The sequence below is a fragment of the Sinocyclocheilus anshuiensis genome, unplaced genomic scaffold, assembly GCF_001515605.1.
Source record: "Sinocyclocheilus anshuiensis isolate Anshui unplaced genomic scaffold, SAMN03320099.WGS_v1.1 scaffold50, whole genome shotgun sequence".
In the NCBI taxonomy this organism is placed as follows: domain Eukaryota; kingdom Metazoa; phylum Chordata; class Actinopteri; order Cypriniformes; family Cyprinidae; genus Sinocyclocheilus; species Sinocyclocheilus anshuiensis.
In genome coordinates, this window is record NW_015542382.1 from 1,835,346 (window position 1) to 1,852,593 (window position 17,248).

General features: G+C 35.2%; 1 protein-coding gene across 1 annotated transcript in view; it reads left to right on the forward strand.

The window, feature by feature from the left end:
• The window catches only part of LOC107692681 (protein sidekick-1-like), a 231,304-nt gene that overhangs the window by 109,160 nt on the left and 104,896 nt on the right, over positions 1 to 17,248 (forward strand). The gene's annotated exons all lie outside the window — the stretch shown is intronic.

Here is a 17,248-nt window from a genome sequence, read left to right on the forward strand (position 1 = left end):
TATATATATATATATATATATATGCTTTCCAATATATGATGTCTACTGGAAATGTATGTAATTTCAATAGAACTTACAGTAGATCTTACATTCAAACAGTTCAAAAGCAATTGAAAAAATAGGAATCACTGTATTAAAACTTTCATTATTAAGATTAACAAACTTTGATATATAGTTCAACAGATCTTTGGGTATTCGAAGTACAGTCAAATAGTCATTAAACTCTACAATTCACATATGTGACGCTGGAACACAAAACCAGTCATAAGGGTCAATTTTTCGAAATTGAGATTTATACATCGTCTGAAAAAGCTGAATAAATAAGTTTTCCATTGATGTGTGGTTTGTTAGGATAATATTTGGCTGAGATACAACTATTTAAAAATCTGGAATCTGAGGGTGCAAAAAAAATCAAAATATATTTGGCTGAGATACAACTATTTAAAAATCTGGAATCTGAGGGTGCAAAAAAAATCAAAATATTGAGAAAATCGCCTTTAAAGTTGTCCAGATGAAGTTCTTAGCTAAGCATATTACTAATCAAAAATTAAGTTTTAATTTATTTACCGTAGGAAATTTACAAAATATCTTCATGGAACATTATCTTTACTTAATATCCTAATGATTTTTGGCATAAAAGAAAAATCAATAATTTTGAACCATACAATGTATTTTTGACTATTGCTACAAATATACCCCAGCGACTTAAGACTGGTTTTGTGGTCCAGGGTCACATATTTGCCTGTATGTATATAAATATATATTGGTATTTTAATCAACTACTGATCAGTAGGCATAATATGTTTGTTAATGACTTGATAATGAAAGTTATTAAATCTGCTCATGAGTAAAATGTTGCTTGGAATTAATGCGGATATGTTGTGGGTTAACTTATCTCTGTCGCATGAAAACATTTGTGATATCAGTTAAATGTCACAGCTGATGTGTAAAACAGGCCTATCAGACACTATATGATGGTAAATGTTATGCAGTTACATGGATTTGTAGGTTGTCAGTGGCTGTATAAAGCAAAATGATTAGATATTAGATTAGATATATTGTTTTGAGTTCATATGGTGTGTGATTGTAATGTGAAATGGTAATATGTTTTATTCAGATCGGCTCTCTGGGACAAAATATTGACTTTTTTTCAAGTGGATGTGCTTTTAAATTAAACATATTGACCCTCCCTTTCACCTTTCACATTTCAACCATCTCATTTCTCTGTATTGGCAATATGCTGTAGAAAAACTAGTGCGTATTGTGTGGCACATTTTGTAGTTTGGTTTTTAAAGGACATTAATTTCGTCTTTCCACTGGGAGTGAAGGAGAAAGTTGTTTTTGCTCCTAATTAAAGCCAGATTTTTTTTTTTCATATCTTTCCGTTTAAACAACCAGATACTTTTTAAAGTAGAATGACATAAAAGTACCATGCAGAAGACCTTTATAAATCTCATTTCAAATGAATGTAAAACTAAAGGAACAAAAGGGCAAGGAAAGTGTTCCATGTGAAAATCATCTCTTTAAGTCATTAGTTTCTCCGCAGTGTTTTAGGGGACAGGAGGTTTATGACTGTCAGTCAAATCCACCATTTGGAGAAATGTCATTTTTTCTAATCAAAAATTTAGAGGAAAGGAGATGTTGAAAGTCGTTTAAAGGATCTGAAACTCCACAAACAGAGTGTTGAGTTGAATGAATATGACAAGGACATAAGAAGGAGAAAGAACAAAGAAATGATGAGCAGAGAGCTGACAGCAGGAGGGATTTAAAAAAAAATAACTGTTTTTTTTTTTTAATTGACTCATTAGATTTATTTTTATGTCCTTTTGTATTGACCTTTAAGAAGTTTATGAGCTTTTGAGTTTTTTTTTTTTTTTGTTCAAACTGTATGTCCATACTAGTATGGGAGCTTCTCTTCGGTTGCTGGAATATTAAAATTTCAGCAGGAACACAGAAGGTCTTTTGCAAACCAGAAAGTACTTGCCTATATTTAAAAGGGACCAGAGTCTTCTATGTGATGTGTTTGTTGATATTGGTGTTTGGTTTGTGTTTTTAAATTTGTGGTGGAGATAGATAGGACAGCATAGGAATAGATGTTTGGAAGGGAATGAATTCTAATAGAAACAGAATTCAACTTAATTTAGTAAATGAAGCATCGAATCTCTTGAGATCATTTGTCTTTGCTGTAGTAATAGTGGGTTAATGCATAATAATAAAAAAAATGTAATACACTGCCATTTAAAATGTTTCAAAAAGTAGGGATGTTAAGATGTATTTGTTTATTTACAAATTAATTATTTTAATCAGTATGGAAGGACACATTAATCAAAAGTGACCGTAAAAACAGTTTGACCTTTGACCTTTTATATTTATCAAGGAATCTTTAAAAAAATGTATCCTGGTTTCCACAAAAATATTAAGCATCACAACTGTTTTCAACATTAATAGTAATAAGAATTATCACTAGCATGTTAGAATGAGTAATTGCTGCTGAAAATTCAGCATTTCCATAACAGGAATACATTTATGTTTAAAAATGTAATATAATATAATATAATAATTGATTTATATTGTATTTCAGAAGCATTGCACTCTAATATTGGTGTTAACACATAATATGTATAAAAATATATATCCAGCTAAATACTTGCACATACTGTAGATACTGCTTTTGATATTAACAGGCACAACCCCTGTTGATAAAACCAGCATATGCTGGTTAGGTATGTTTTGAAGCTGGTTTAAGCTGGTCATGTGCTGGTCCTAAGCTGGTCCTAAACAACTAGCTCCTGCTCAGGACCAGCTTAAACCAGCTACCATGCTTCAAAACATACCTAACCAACATATGCTGTTTTTTTCAACAGGGACATGCTCACTTGCAAGCATATATAAACATTAATATTAATATTTTGAGGCATGTCCCCACAGTGTTCCGATGGAACCTACTCGACTGCATAAGAGACAGGTGGCGTCATAAAGTCAGGATGTTAGAGCACCGAACCTTGAAGTTGAGCCTCTCATATAACTTGAACGCACACCTTTCATAGTGTCACTGTGAGTAAGCACAACCGAATCGATGTAACCATGGAAATAAAGGCTAGCATGTCACGTTATTTGACTTTTTTAGCATCTCATGCTGTCTTCTGTGAGTATAAGTGTGTGACTCATCTCTCGACATGTTGTCTGTGGTGAAGTGAGGCTGAGCAGGAAGAGAGAGTAGGCATCCATCTGGACCAGAGGATGGAAACCAGACGATGACATCTGGAGAGAGACAGACAGAGAGAGAGAGTAGCATCTCATTAATATTTGTAGGTGTTCATACGTAAATTGTGGTTTTAGCAGGCGTATATTTAAATAGTTTAAATAGAAAACTATTAGTAGTTTAAATAGACACCAGAGAGTATATGAGCAGAATATGACAGAATCTAGCCATAGTATGTATGAACTTTTAGAGGTGTTCAATAGTTTATCCTTAGAAGTTTGAGGAATTTTGAATTCATGCAGTTTAAGGGTTGATTTCACTGTATTTATAAGAAATTGATTTAAATAAGTTTAACACAGTTAATGGGTTTGCCTAATTTGGTATTATAACATTTTATTCTGTTCTGTGTAATTCTATATTTGATACACCTTTAGCTTTGGTTATAATTAACTCATATAAAGAGTGCAAATTAATTACTTAATTTTTTTGTTAGTCCCATTTGGATTTAATTTATAAACTTGCCATTTAAAATGTTTCTCAAAAGTTTCTCCATCATTTACTGATACATGAAACACTGAATGGCACTCTCTGGTATTGTCTGAGTATTTCCTGTAACTTGGTTACCAATGATGAGACCCTTGCAAATCTTCCAAAAATTCCAACAGTACCGTCATTCAGATCCAAAAGTACCAAATTCACATCAGGCAAATTGGGAAGTTTGAAATAAAATAAATCAAAAGTAGGGCTGCACAATTAATCAAATGCAATATGAGCTGGTGTCTTTGAATATACAAATATATGAATATACACAGAAACTCAAAGGTCCTCACGACAACCCGTTAAAATAAACAATTGGTATAACTTGAAGAAATTGTGACAAATATATTACTGTTGTAGAAGAATGTATTTCTTAGTGATAATAATAATAATATTATGTGATAATATTATTAGTACTAAAATTATGAAATCTTTATTTATAAGGAATTTATAAGAATATTTAACAGTAAACCTTTGTTGTGCAGCACTATGTTTGCCAAAAATAAAAATAAAAAATTGTTAATTTTTATTTGATTACCTTTTAAAAAAGTATTATTTTTGTTTGTTTGTTTTATACCTTTATCACCACCATTTCTGACAATAAAATTGTATGAAATCATAAATCCACAACAATTTAACAATGAAATTACAGAATTTCTGAATGAATGAATAAGGGACATATTATTGTAAAAAAAAATAATCAATAAATTATTTATTCAATTAAAATTATTTTATTAAATAAAGTTTTATGAGTTCTATTGATTAGATATGCTTTTTGATTACTAAATCTAATTTAACCAACAGATGGAATCCAAAAAATAGAAATGAGATCACTTGAGAGAGAATTTACTAGAAAAGGGACAATGCTGAGTCAGCAGGCCAGACAGGCTCAGCTTATTCTGAGAAAGAGAAGGTGCCTAACTGTAGTTTTTGTTTTGAGCAGCAGGTTGATCTGGATTTGAGTGGTCTGTGGGCGGCTAAATCATTAATATGAGATTCTTGTCTATGATGCGTGCACCCACTTGAACAAACATTTAGAAGTATTTGACAGTCTGTGTCTCTTACCTCTTGTTCTTTCTGTTTACATTGTTTGTTAGTGCTTGCATGCCAGATGTTGATTATGCACGGTTTAAAACTAAATTCATCAGACACTTGTCTCTGGTGTCATATGCATTTTTAATTGTCTGACAGAATCTCTGTTCCTGCCTCTCTGTATCTCTAGAGATACCACTAGTACCTTTCTATCTCTCCTTCTCTTTGTTCAAGGCCTTCTTCCTCTCTCTGAATGTAACCACAACATGGCCACATACACAATGCAGTTTTTTAAGAGTGACAATTGCATTTAAATGTGAGAGTTATTGTTTTTGTGTGTACACACTTCAAAATTCATTAATTAGTATTTTTGTCAGTCTTCAGTCTCTCATGATGCTTCAGAAATTGTACTAATATGCTGATTTGTTGCACAAGAAACATTTCTTTTTATTATCAATGTTGAAAACAGTTGTGCCGTTTATAGAAACGGTAAAACAACAATTTTTTTCAGAAAGAACAGCATTTATTTGAAATAGAAATAAACATATTTTTAACATTTCTGTCACTTTTGATTAATTGAACGTGTCCTTGCTGAAAAAAAATAGTTTTAATTTCTTTCAAAAATTTACAAATTTGAACAGTAGTGTATTTTGAATTTAGTTTATTTTTTCTTACCTCACTGGCGGACTGAATTTTCTGCAGTGTGTTATGTTAGTGCTATTACTCTGAGAACATCGCAGATTTCATCCTTAATCAGCAAAACCTTTCAAAAGCCACCACTGACTGTGAAGACTGTAATCCATTCGAGTTTATTATTGTCCTAAACATCTAATCCTCAAGATTAAAACATATCCAGATCAGGATTAACACATCTGGAAAATTGCATACTCATTGATCTTTAGATGAGATTTATGGCCAACGGTTATTTACAACCATCTCTGGATCTGGTGTAATATATTGCTTCAGCCAGAGTGTTTTTAAAAGGATCTTTTATTAATATTTTTGATTAATCTGTAAGTATTATACAGCCCTGCTTTTCTGTTTCAATCAAATCAAATCAAATGGAACGATTTGATAAAATGCAGGCCTGCTGTGATGGGTGATGATGGTGGTATGGAACAGGAGGTGTTATGATGAAGTATACTAACACCAGAAGCAGGCAGCAAAGCTTTATGTTGTTGCTGATCATGCATGAATGCTAAAATCAAATCTAGGCACATAAACATGTCTCAAATGGCAATATGTTATTTATTTTCGCTGATTCCACAATCAAAACCATAAAGTCTATGTAATTAATCATCTAGTTGGGTATGTACAGCACAGTGTGATCTGAAAGTCAAAAATGCTTCTATTTTGCATTCTTTTCAAATCGACAAATTATTATGCTGCCAATGATCTAATCTGAAATTAAACATTTTGTGAAGAAAATGTCAGGGACTTCACAAGTTTCTGCAAAACCTGATGATCCATTAAAACATCTGACTTTTACAAAGAAGTTAAAACATGGTCAATGTCCCAAATTTGATCAGTGACCTATAATAATGCAAAATTTTAAATATTTCTTCATTTACGTTGTGCATTTTCAAACTCCCAGTTCTTTGTTTATATCCATCTTTAAATGAAAAGAAATCCCAGATTTTCAATGTAGACCCTTGGTCCCCGCCGTTACATATTTATATTAAAAAATGCATTCTTTATGCATTAAAGTATTTTGCTTTTGCGATGTCTTTTACATCTTTTAATCTGTTGTATGTCACAATATGGATTTTTCAATAGTGCTTTCATATTCATACTTTAATGAATATGCATTAAATACATGATTAGCACCAATTTTCATGTGTCACCAGGCATATAATGGATTATAATATGAACTATTAATATGTTAATAGTCTTTATGCAGGCCTTATTGATAGTGGGACCAAATAATGTTATATATAGTTGGTTCCCTGCAAGTATTTTGTTAGCTATTTCAGCGTATTGCATCTTTATGTCTGCCTGCCTTCGAGTGTTTGTCAGGATGTTCTCAATAAAAGGAGTTGACTTTGCTGTTGCTTTAGAAGGTGAAGTTTAAAAGACATTCATTCTGTCGTTTCTCTTCTGGAGATCTACTGTATGTCAGTATCTATCACAGTCAATTTTAAACAACCTCCCTCCTCAAAAAATTCACCACTGGAAAGTTTCCTCCCAATTTGTCTGTTGAAGATTGTTATTTGTTTCCCAACTTATAACAAGGTAATGTTTTGATAAAGATACACACCTTTTGAAATTCCTGCTCGTTGTTAATTTGACAAGACCTGAATTTATATAGTGATGAAATACTAACTACAACAAAATGCTTTCCTGTTTTGTGTATCCTTAACAATACATTATCATATAAACATCCAGTCAGTGTGTTTTTTTTCCTCTAGTCTATACAATCCAATAGTGTTTTGGAACCAAATCATTTTCATTTGATGGACAACAACAGTTTGGATGAGTACATTTTTATTTTTGGGTGAACTGTTCCCTTGGACAGTATCCAAGTCACATTAGCAAAATGTTGGAGAAACTTTGACATTTCAGTGAAATTTGGCTGGTATAAAGGTATATTGTCATTAGTGTAGTGATGTATGAATCACAGCTCACACAAAAGTCACTTTCAAACCAAGCAACTTCCGAATTTGCATAACCAACTTGAACCTGATGCGAAATATCTTCCCCCTCAAGCAAAACTGAATTCCTGTTTAAATGACTTGATTTTGACAGCTTAATATTGCTTTATACTCAAACAACTATATTTTTTGGAGCAGCTATACATATTTTTGCTTGTGCTATATCTGTACTGAGTTACGAATATTTCTTCATCTCTAGTTCACTCACGATGTCCAATCATAGGTTACGCAATTAGCAGTTGGACATATTCTTGTTTCACACCAGTGAGCTGTTAATTATGTTGTATATTTGACAGGCTCTAATAGGCCGATCCTACAAGCACCTTGAGAATTGATGCTAGTGTGTGTGTTCATTTTTGCATCGTCCTCCCTCTCCTCTCCTCCTCGTCTACATGTGTTGTCATGTAATAAAGTCCATCCTTGAAGACATTTACTCACCTCGTTTCAACGTGAAGGTTTTTTCCCGTCATTTTCAATTACAGGCACAAGGCTGTGTTGATTCGGTGTGTGTGTCCGTCCGTCTGTTTGTGTGTGACCTCTGCGGGGCCTTGTCTTTGCCAGTTAGAACACGCAGGCCAAAATTTTATCTCGCAATGGCAGCCGACTCGCACAACATGAGCCAAAGTCTCCTTCAGGAGAATTAACCAAATCATTAGAGATAAAGAAAGAACGAGAGAGAGACAGACTCATTAATGTCTGAGTAGTTTACTGAAAGGTCTCTTCCTCCCTCTGTACCGTCCACTAAAGATGTTTGGGTCTTTTTCTCTGTTCATATTGTGGAGGTTGTAAGTGTGTGTTTTTGGGCCTGAGTGATACAATTGTTATAATTTCCACTGTAGACATACTAGCTCTGCTGTAAATCTACTGAGCTGCTTTGCTGTGTACTGTCTACATAGGCAGCTGCCTTCTAAGTGAACTGAAAAGGAACCCGATAAGTGACTGATTTTGGATGCTATACAAAGAAACAGCAGCTCTTCATGCCTCACACATAGCACTCAACTCAAGACAGATTGCAGAACAGTTTGATTTTAGCTCAGTGCTTCAATAATCATTATTAAGCAATGCTATAATAATGCTTTAACAAGCATAAATCCATACATATCACACATACAGTGCTGTGAAAAGGTTTTTGCCCCCTTCCTGTTTTTTTTTTATTTTTTGCATATTTGTCACACTTAAAAGATTCAGATCATCATTGGTATAATCTAAATTTATTGAATTATTTTCATTTTCATATTTTCAGTTTTCATTTTAGTAAATGTGTTATGTGATTTTGTCATTTTATTAGTTTTTGTTTGTATAGATTTCCATTTAGCTATACTTTATACAATTATTTTAAAAAATATGTAATTTCAGTTTTTTGTAGTAATTGTAGTACTTAAACTTATTTCATTTTAGTTAATTACCAAGGCAACATTTCTAATATTAATTCATTTAAATTATTTTTATATAAAATGCATTTGTCATCTAATATTTATGTTTTTTATTTTATTTCAGCTTTAATCAAATTTACAATTAACTTAGTTTGTTTTAGCTTAGTAATAACACAATTTAAATGTATTAGACTACATATAGAAATTATTCACCCATTTACTCATTAATAAAATGTACTGCACACTTTAGTAGAATTTAAATTTTTCTGATACACTCAATGTTACTGTATTTCTTGCGCTAAAACAGTCATACCTTTGTTTTTATGGATTTTATTTGTGAATTCTCTCATGATTGGCTAACCTTTTCTTTCTGGTGAAGTTCACATCTTTTTATTATTTCCAAAGTGCAAGAGAACTCCTATTTTCCATTAGATTTTCCCTTTAAAAATACACTAATACCCTACCACAGTGTTATATAAGGCTGTGTTGTGTTCAGGATCTTCTTCATGATAGTGTTGTTTAAGGATCTGGACTTCTGACATAAAGTCTGCAGAATGGATTTCAAAGAAACCTACTGAAATCACAATCCTTTTCTGTTATCGTTGTGCGTTTGAGTGTGTCATTTAAATCCATTGCTCCAAGGCAACTCATGCAGTTAGTCTGAACTGTTCTATAAAAAAGTGTCTGTTAAACAACAAGTGACTACAAAAAATGAGCTATACCGCAGTTATACGTGGGAGAGAAAGACTTATTTCTTGCTTTAGGAAGGCTTTTAAAGACCCCATGGTATTTCAAATTGGACTTTTGTGGCTTTTAGTCCATGCCATTTAGCTTTGATGCCATCTGTATGCTAGCATAGCCTACGCCTAGAAGTTGACAAAATTAACTTTGAACTGTTACCAGGATTTATTCTTACCTTGCATTGAGCGTCAAGTCTGAGGCAATTTATCTCCCATATTAAGCTCCATTGGGCCTCAGCCTTGAAGGTCTTCAATATGTGTGTGCATGAGAGTGTTTGTAGAAGTATTTGTATCAGATTGTTTGTTTGTATTTACTCGTCCTCCCTTCACGATGTGGATTTACACTAGAACACTTTTATTTGAATGTGTCTATTTTGACGTGTCCCTGAGTCAAGCTGCCTATGAGTCACTCCTGCAGCTAGACAGTAAACTGGATTAATTCATGTTTGTCAGGGTGCTTCATAGCGGCGGCATCCTGAGCCTCTGTAATCTACATTCAGCGGTCTACATGAGGACACATACACTACCGTTCAAAAGTTTGGGGTCAGTTTTTAATGTTTTTAGCAGCCATTACTACAGTCTTCAGTGTCACATGATCCTTCATTCTAATATGCTCATTTGGTGCTCAAGAAACATTTCCTCTTATTATCAACATTGAAAACAGCTGTGCTGCTTAACATTTCTGTGGAAACAGTGATGCATTTTTTTCAGGATTCTTTGGTGAATAGAAAGTTCATAAGAACAGCATTTATTTGAAACAGTATCTTTGTAACATTATAAAAGTCTGTTGTAAGTCACTTTTGATCAATTGAATGAATCCTTCCTTAATAAAAATACAAATTCCTTTAAAAAAATCAGTAGTGTATATAAGTGAGGGCTGAATGAATGGAGTGAGTGAGCAAATGAGTGAGTGAATAAGTAAAGCAGTTGATGTGAAGTGAGTAAATGAGCAAGTTATCTTTTTCCCCGCCATTGAAGGAATTTTCCTGCAATCCATGTTTTCACTGCTATATGGTAGGGTGCGCTATTATGCATCATCTGAAATAGTACAGAAACTCCAGATCCAAAAACAAGTGAAGAAGAAGAAGAAACAAGCGATAGAAGCATAAATTACTGAATGAAATGTTGAACTCATGAAGAGGTATAGGACTGTGCAAGCTGTGCAAATCTGTGTTTTGATCATCGTTCTGAATTTAATCCGGATTTAGTCTTTGACAAATAGACAATTTTCCCAACTTTTTGTTCAAAATGTTGCTTTTTTTAGAGAAAATTACCCACATTCACAATTGTTGATTAAAAAAAAACAATGCATGAAGCTAGAATAAAATGGTTTGTTCTGTTTAAAAGCAGAGCCTCTGTTGTTTGATATATTGTATGTTTAGATTCTGGGGGCCATGAAGTTTTTGTGAAAATTATCAATAATGCTGGTGCTGGCTGGCAACTTAAAAAAAAAAAAAAAAACGTTGGGGAGGAAAGAGTTAAGAAGTTAATGAATTAGTGATTCACTGAGTAAATAGAGAAAGTTTGAAGTGAATGAATGAACAAAGGAATAAATAAGTGAGTGAATAATAAAAAGGAATCCACAAATGAGTGTGACTCTTAAATTGCCTGCTGTTGTTTATAACAACGGCTGGATGAATTGGAGTGTGTGAATGAGTGAGTGAATAAGTTAAAGGAATAGTTCACCCAAAAATGAAAAATTCTGTCATCATTCACTCATCCTTTTGGTTGTTCCAAATCTGAGTTTTGAGGTTTGTTTCCAAATCTGAGTCTGAGTTTTTTTCTTCTGCCGAACCCAAATGAAGATATTTTGAAGAATGTTGGCAACCAAACAGTTGACGGTATCCATTGAATTTCAAAATAAAGTAAATGGCTACCGTCAACCGTTTGGTTAAAAACATTCTTCAAAAGCTGAAAGAACTCATACTGGTTTGTAACAACTTGAGGGTGAGAAGATGATGGCAGAAATTTCATTTCTGGGTGAACTATTCCTTTAATAAGCAGTTGAATTTAAGTGAGTGCATTAAGAAGCAAGAGAGTAAGTGATTCACTGTAAATAAGGGAACAAAATGTATAAGTGAATAAATGAATGAATAAATAATGAGCGAACGATTAAATTAATTAATGCTGTCAAATGATTAATCGCGTTTAATCGTATCCAAAAGTTTTTGTTTACATAATATATGTGTGTGTACTGTGTATATTTATGTATATATAAAGACACACACATACAGCATATATTTTGAAAATATTTACATATATTTACATGTATATATTTATATTCATATAAATTATATCATATAAAAATATATTTATTATATAAATGTAACATATTTTTCTTAAATATATACATGCATGTGTGTGTATTTATATATACATAATAAATATACACAGTACACACACATATATTATGTAAACAAACTTTTATTTTTATGCGATTAATTACGATTAATCGTTTGACAGCACTAAAATGAATCCACAAATGAGCATGGCTCTTAAATCGCCTGCTGTTGTTTATAACTTTAAAAGCTCTCAACTGTTGTTTACTCACTTGACATGACTGTGAGTAACAGACCTCATGACCCAATTGCTGAGTTTAACCACACAACTTTAAACAGCTCGGAGATACTGAGATATCAGATATCTAACCTTCACGGATATACAGCTGTAATGAGTTTGACTGGAGGACTGTCTGAACATGTGTAGTTGCTGAAGGTAGATTTGTGGTATCACTCAGTCATATTGAGAGCCCTCAGAGACTCACCTCTTTAATTTGGTCCGCTGTGGCTGGATGAGTTTGACACTTTTAATTAATTATTGCCGTTACACGTCGCTTAACATGCACGTTAAGAGGTCAGATATGGAAGCCCTGCTCATACTGTATAAGTTTAAAATATTTTGTGTGCAGAGCTGGTTCACTCAAAAAGGACCTTTATGTTAAATGAGCTATTATACATTAATATATTTATGCATTAGTGACCTGAGGAAAAATCACATCTTATCAGTGATGAAACTCTGAACTCAGATACAGGGTTAAATCATATTTTGGGACTAAGACGAAGACCATTAAACATGACCAGACATGCTGTGACTGAAATAACTAGCCAATAGATACTGCTAACTGTTCTTTCACCAAACTGTTCTCTAAAGACAGCTAACCAGATCACACACTCAGACACATGGGACTTGAAATCATGTCCATGCCAATCCAGAACCACGGAGTGTATAGTAATTGTGATTCAAGACCTGCTTGTTGTTAAGACCCTTTTTGTGATGGATTGTAGAGTACTTACCTTGAAAAAAAAACTTACTCTGTGTCCTAAACAGATGTGTCAAGTAATTATTCTGTCCTCACTGAAAGCAAACATGCTGCGTGAAATGACAAAATCACAGCCTATCAGAGCAGGACTTTGGACCAATGAGACTAAAAAAATAACACTTTTTTTAACTAAAGCCTATTTTTAGTATTATTTCTATAGCATTATTAATATTTTGAAATTGCTTTTATTTTTGGCTACACTTTATTTTTAAGGTGTCCTTGTTACAGTATAATTATACATTTAAGTGCTGAGTAATATTAATTAACTACATGTACTTACTATATGGTTAGGATGAGGGTTTGGCTTAGGGTTGCTTGCATGTAACTGTGCATAATTTATTGTTATTATAATAGTAAGTACATGTAGCATGTGTAACAAGAACATCTTAAAATAAAGCGTTACCTTTTTTTTATATTTCCAATTTTCATTTTAATTTTAGTTATGTTTTAGTAATTTTTTTATGTACATTTGGAATTTTTATTCATATTTTTTATTTAGCTTTATTGAATTTTTTTCAGTTTTAGCTTAATTATTCTAGTACTTAAAGGGGTCATATGATGCGATTTAAATTTTTCCTTTCTCTTTGAAGTGATACAAGCTCTTGGTGCATAAAGAAGATCTGTAAAGTTACAAACACTAAAGTCTCAAATCCAAAGAGATATTCTTTATAAAAGTTAAGAGTCAACCACGCCTACCTAAAACGGCTCATTCTAACACGCCCCCACATGTCTACGTCACGATGTGGGAAGATTTGCATAACACCGCCCAAATGTTCACGCAAAGAAAGAAGGCGTAACTTTGAATCTCGCTGTAGTATTGTTGTTGCCGTGTGTTTCGTTGTGAAAGCGAAACTACTTTGTTTGGCCTTCCAAAAGAGGACGATATCCGCTTCGTCATGCCTAGAGCTGATCCGTGCTGGTCGCTGAGGAAATACATCAACTTCGCGCTGTGGATCGCCGGATCGGCTTTCACCATGGACGAAGCGGAGTCCAGCCCGGGGTTGTCACATGTGGTTGCCGCAAGCCCGCCGGCCTCCGCACACTCTAGCCGCCGGCCTTTGCTCACTCTAGCCGCCGGCCTCCGCTCACTCAATCCGCCGGCCTTTGCTCACTCTAGCCGCCGGCCTCCGCTCACTCAAGCCGCCAGCCTCCGCTCACTCGACTAGAAATCAGTGGTTAAGTTGTATTTACAACACTGTTCCAGAACACTTCAACCCAAATATTCAGATGTGTGCAGCACATTTTATGGAGGACTGTTTACTGATCCTGGAACACATTTCATTACACCAAATACACAAAATAATGTTCTTTTTAGCAACATCATATGACCCCTTTAAATGAAAATTAGAAATGTTGGCTTGGCAATTAACTGAAATAAAATGTATAATATATATATTCATATTTATATTTCTAAAGAGGTTTTTTTTTTTAGTAGTTTTACTTTTGGTTAATAACAATAACACTGAAAGTCACAACCCATAATAATGATTTTCAATGTTTATAATGTGCAATTTAAATTTTTTTTAATTTTAGGATTTTTAGATTAGAGTTTTTTCTTCCCCATTAACCATCTGTGACTGTCAATAGCATCCTGAAACAAGACATTTTGTATTTTCCTTATGGTTATATGGTTTTATAAACAATTTTATGAAGGGTTTTACAAACAATGTGAATTACACTGATTGTGCAAAAAGGTTTTGACTTTTCTGAAACTGAAAATAACATAAAAAGATATACTTTTTAGATCATAGAAAAGGACAGTCCATAAAATCTGTTTTTATGATGAAAAAAGCAAGCCAATGGCAGAATTTCTCACTCAGGTAATTACTGACATTTTGGCCTCATTCATGAAAACTGTCAGGGTTTGGTTAAAGGGATGGAGCGAGGACTCAGTGGTGCAGGAGATGGGCTTTTATTTATAAAATAATACAAAAACAACAACAAAAACTACCCCGTGGGGGAAAAACACAGCTGCACAAGGCAAGGCAAGACACAAGGCACACACTCAACATTCGACGACGAATTCGCCCAGGATTGCAAACACAAGGAGAATAAATAGGGACCCAACGAGGAGGGTAACAAGGGTAGACAGGTGGGGCAAATGAACCAATAATCAGGAAACGAGATGGGTGGGGTCAAGACAATAGACATGAGAGCACATGGCACACAGAAAACAAGGACAAAAGCCATGTGCTCACACAAAACAAAAACACAAGCACATGGCCAGCAAAACAATCACAAGCCATGTGCTTGAACAAAACAAAACACAAACACGCAGCTAAAGAGAATACTCATAATCTGCGTGTTCACACAAGACATGACAACATAAAAGCATGCAGCCGATAGGAACACGAACTGCGTGCAACAACACAACAACGAGAGCACGCAGCTGAACACGAACCGCGTGCTACACAAGACACAACACACACGCAGACAGAAGAGTGCACGGCCCGAGCGAAGTCGAGCCCGCACGCTCCCACAACAAGACAGAACATGGAGCGCGAGTGTCCGAACCCCAACACGAAAACGAAACTCAACAAGACATGAGTGCCAGGATCCGAACACCACGCTCCAACATGAAACAAGGATACAGGACACAAACGACATGAAGGGAGTGTCAGGGCTCTGTCACAAAACCATGAATAAACTAGACCGAAGTGACAGAACCCTGACAAAAACAAGCAAAATTAATTTCAGTGCAAGTCATTGGTAAAACTGTAAAACTTTATTCTGATTTTGTGTTTCTACGAAACATGCAATAGTTTCTCTAGCTATTTGAATGAGGCTCATTGCACAAAATGGTTGCAAAACTCGAAACTAAACTAGAAAGTCATCCTTTTTTACACTAGGCACTCAAGAACCGAAAGTTCTAGGTGAAGATGTTTCAAGTTTTTCTGATCGAGCAATTTGCCATTCACTGACAGTGTTCAAAGGTGATCTGTGAAGTTCTTTTGGGTCGTACTTCTTAATTAAGCGCCGTTCCTCCTGCATTTTTGGCATGATCAAAAGATCTCTGCCGGCAGAACAGGAAGATGCATTCGATTAAAATGAGCCCTGAAAGTATATTAATAGCTAAGTTTGTTAGCACTCTCAAGGGAACTGCTGAGATCCAGCTCTTATGAATTCATCCAGACACGAGGAAGACTACAAAAATAAGTCTCTGGCTTTTAGACTTATTTTCCTCACCCTTGCCTGCTGCGGCCTGGAAGAATAAACTGGATTGACTCTTAAGTGTGTGAATTACCTGACAAAAGCGAAAGGCAGCTCTGCTATTTGGTCCGTTGAGGGTAAGTGGAAAAATTGCCAGGAATTATACCTAGGGAGTGGACATCCCTCTCTTTCTCACTTGGCCTCTTTTTACCTCGCTTTCTTGTTCATTAAGGTGATTGACACTGGAACTGGAGAGGGTCAATAGGTGCTGGTGTTCAAAAGAGAAAGGAAAGAGATCTCTTTGCAATTTCTGTTTTGTCCCGGTTTCTCTCCCTTTATCTCTGTCTTGTATGCTTCTTTCACAGCGCAATCACAGCATCGTTCTCTTTCTCAATACTTAAGTCAATCGAGCAGAAAGCAGTACATAATGACCGCTATAAAAATTCTGTTATAGCTGTGTGTTTTCAAAGAATGTTCCAGATGAAGTGAGGAATGTATCGGTGTAATCCCACCAGATGTGTACTTTTTTGGTGTAGCCTAGTGGTAAAATATCTAGGTTTTTTAACTTAAATCAATACTGTTAAAAAATTTGGGGTCGGTAAGATTTTTAAATGTCTTTGAAAGTCTCTTATTGTCACGTTGCACACACACGAGGGACGAGGAGACGCTGGAGAATATGTTGACAGGACTTTATTTGCACCAAGGAACCAAGGGAGACGAACACAGGAAGACGTTCACAGGAAGACGTTCAACAGCAGACAGAGAACTAGGGACTGGGAACACTTTATACACACACACACACACACACACACACACACACACACACACAGGAGGAGGGGATGACGAGACACACCTGGGAGCAGTGAAACATCAAGGGAAACACCTGGGACAAATGAACTAAACTAATCAGGACAGGAACAGGAAACTTACCAAATAAGGGCATGGGAAGGCAAATGGGGAGCAGGACACACACAAAACATGGAACAGAGTCTGACATAACGCCCCCCTCCGGAAGGCGTGTCCTCACGCCATATAACAACCAATGGGGAGGGGGGGTGGGCACTCTGGAGGTCCCTCAGGACAGACACGGGACAGTGGGCCTCCAGAGCGATACCCGTTCGGGGTGCCATGGCGGATCCGGGGACTCGGGAGGCCATGGCGGAGCAGGGGACTCGGGAGGCCATGGCGGATCCGGGGACTCGGGAGGCCATGGCGGAGCAGGGGACTCGGGAGGCCATGGCGGA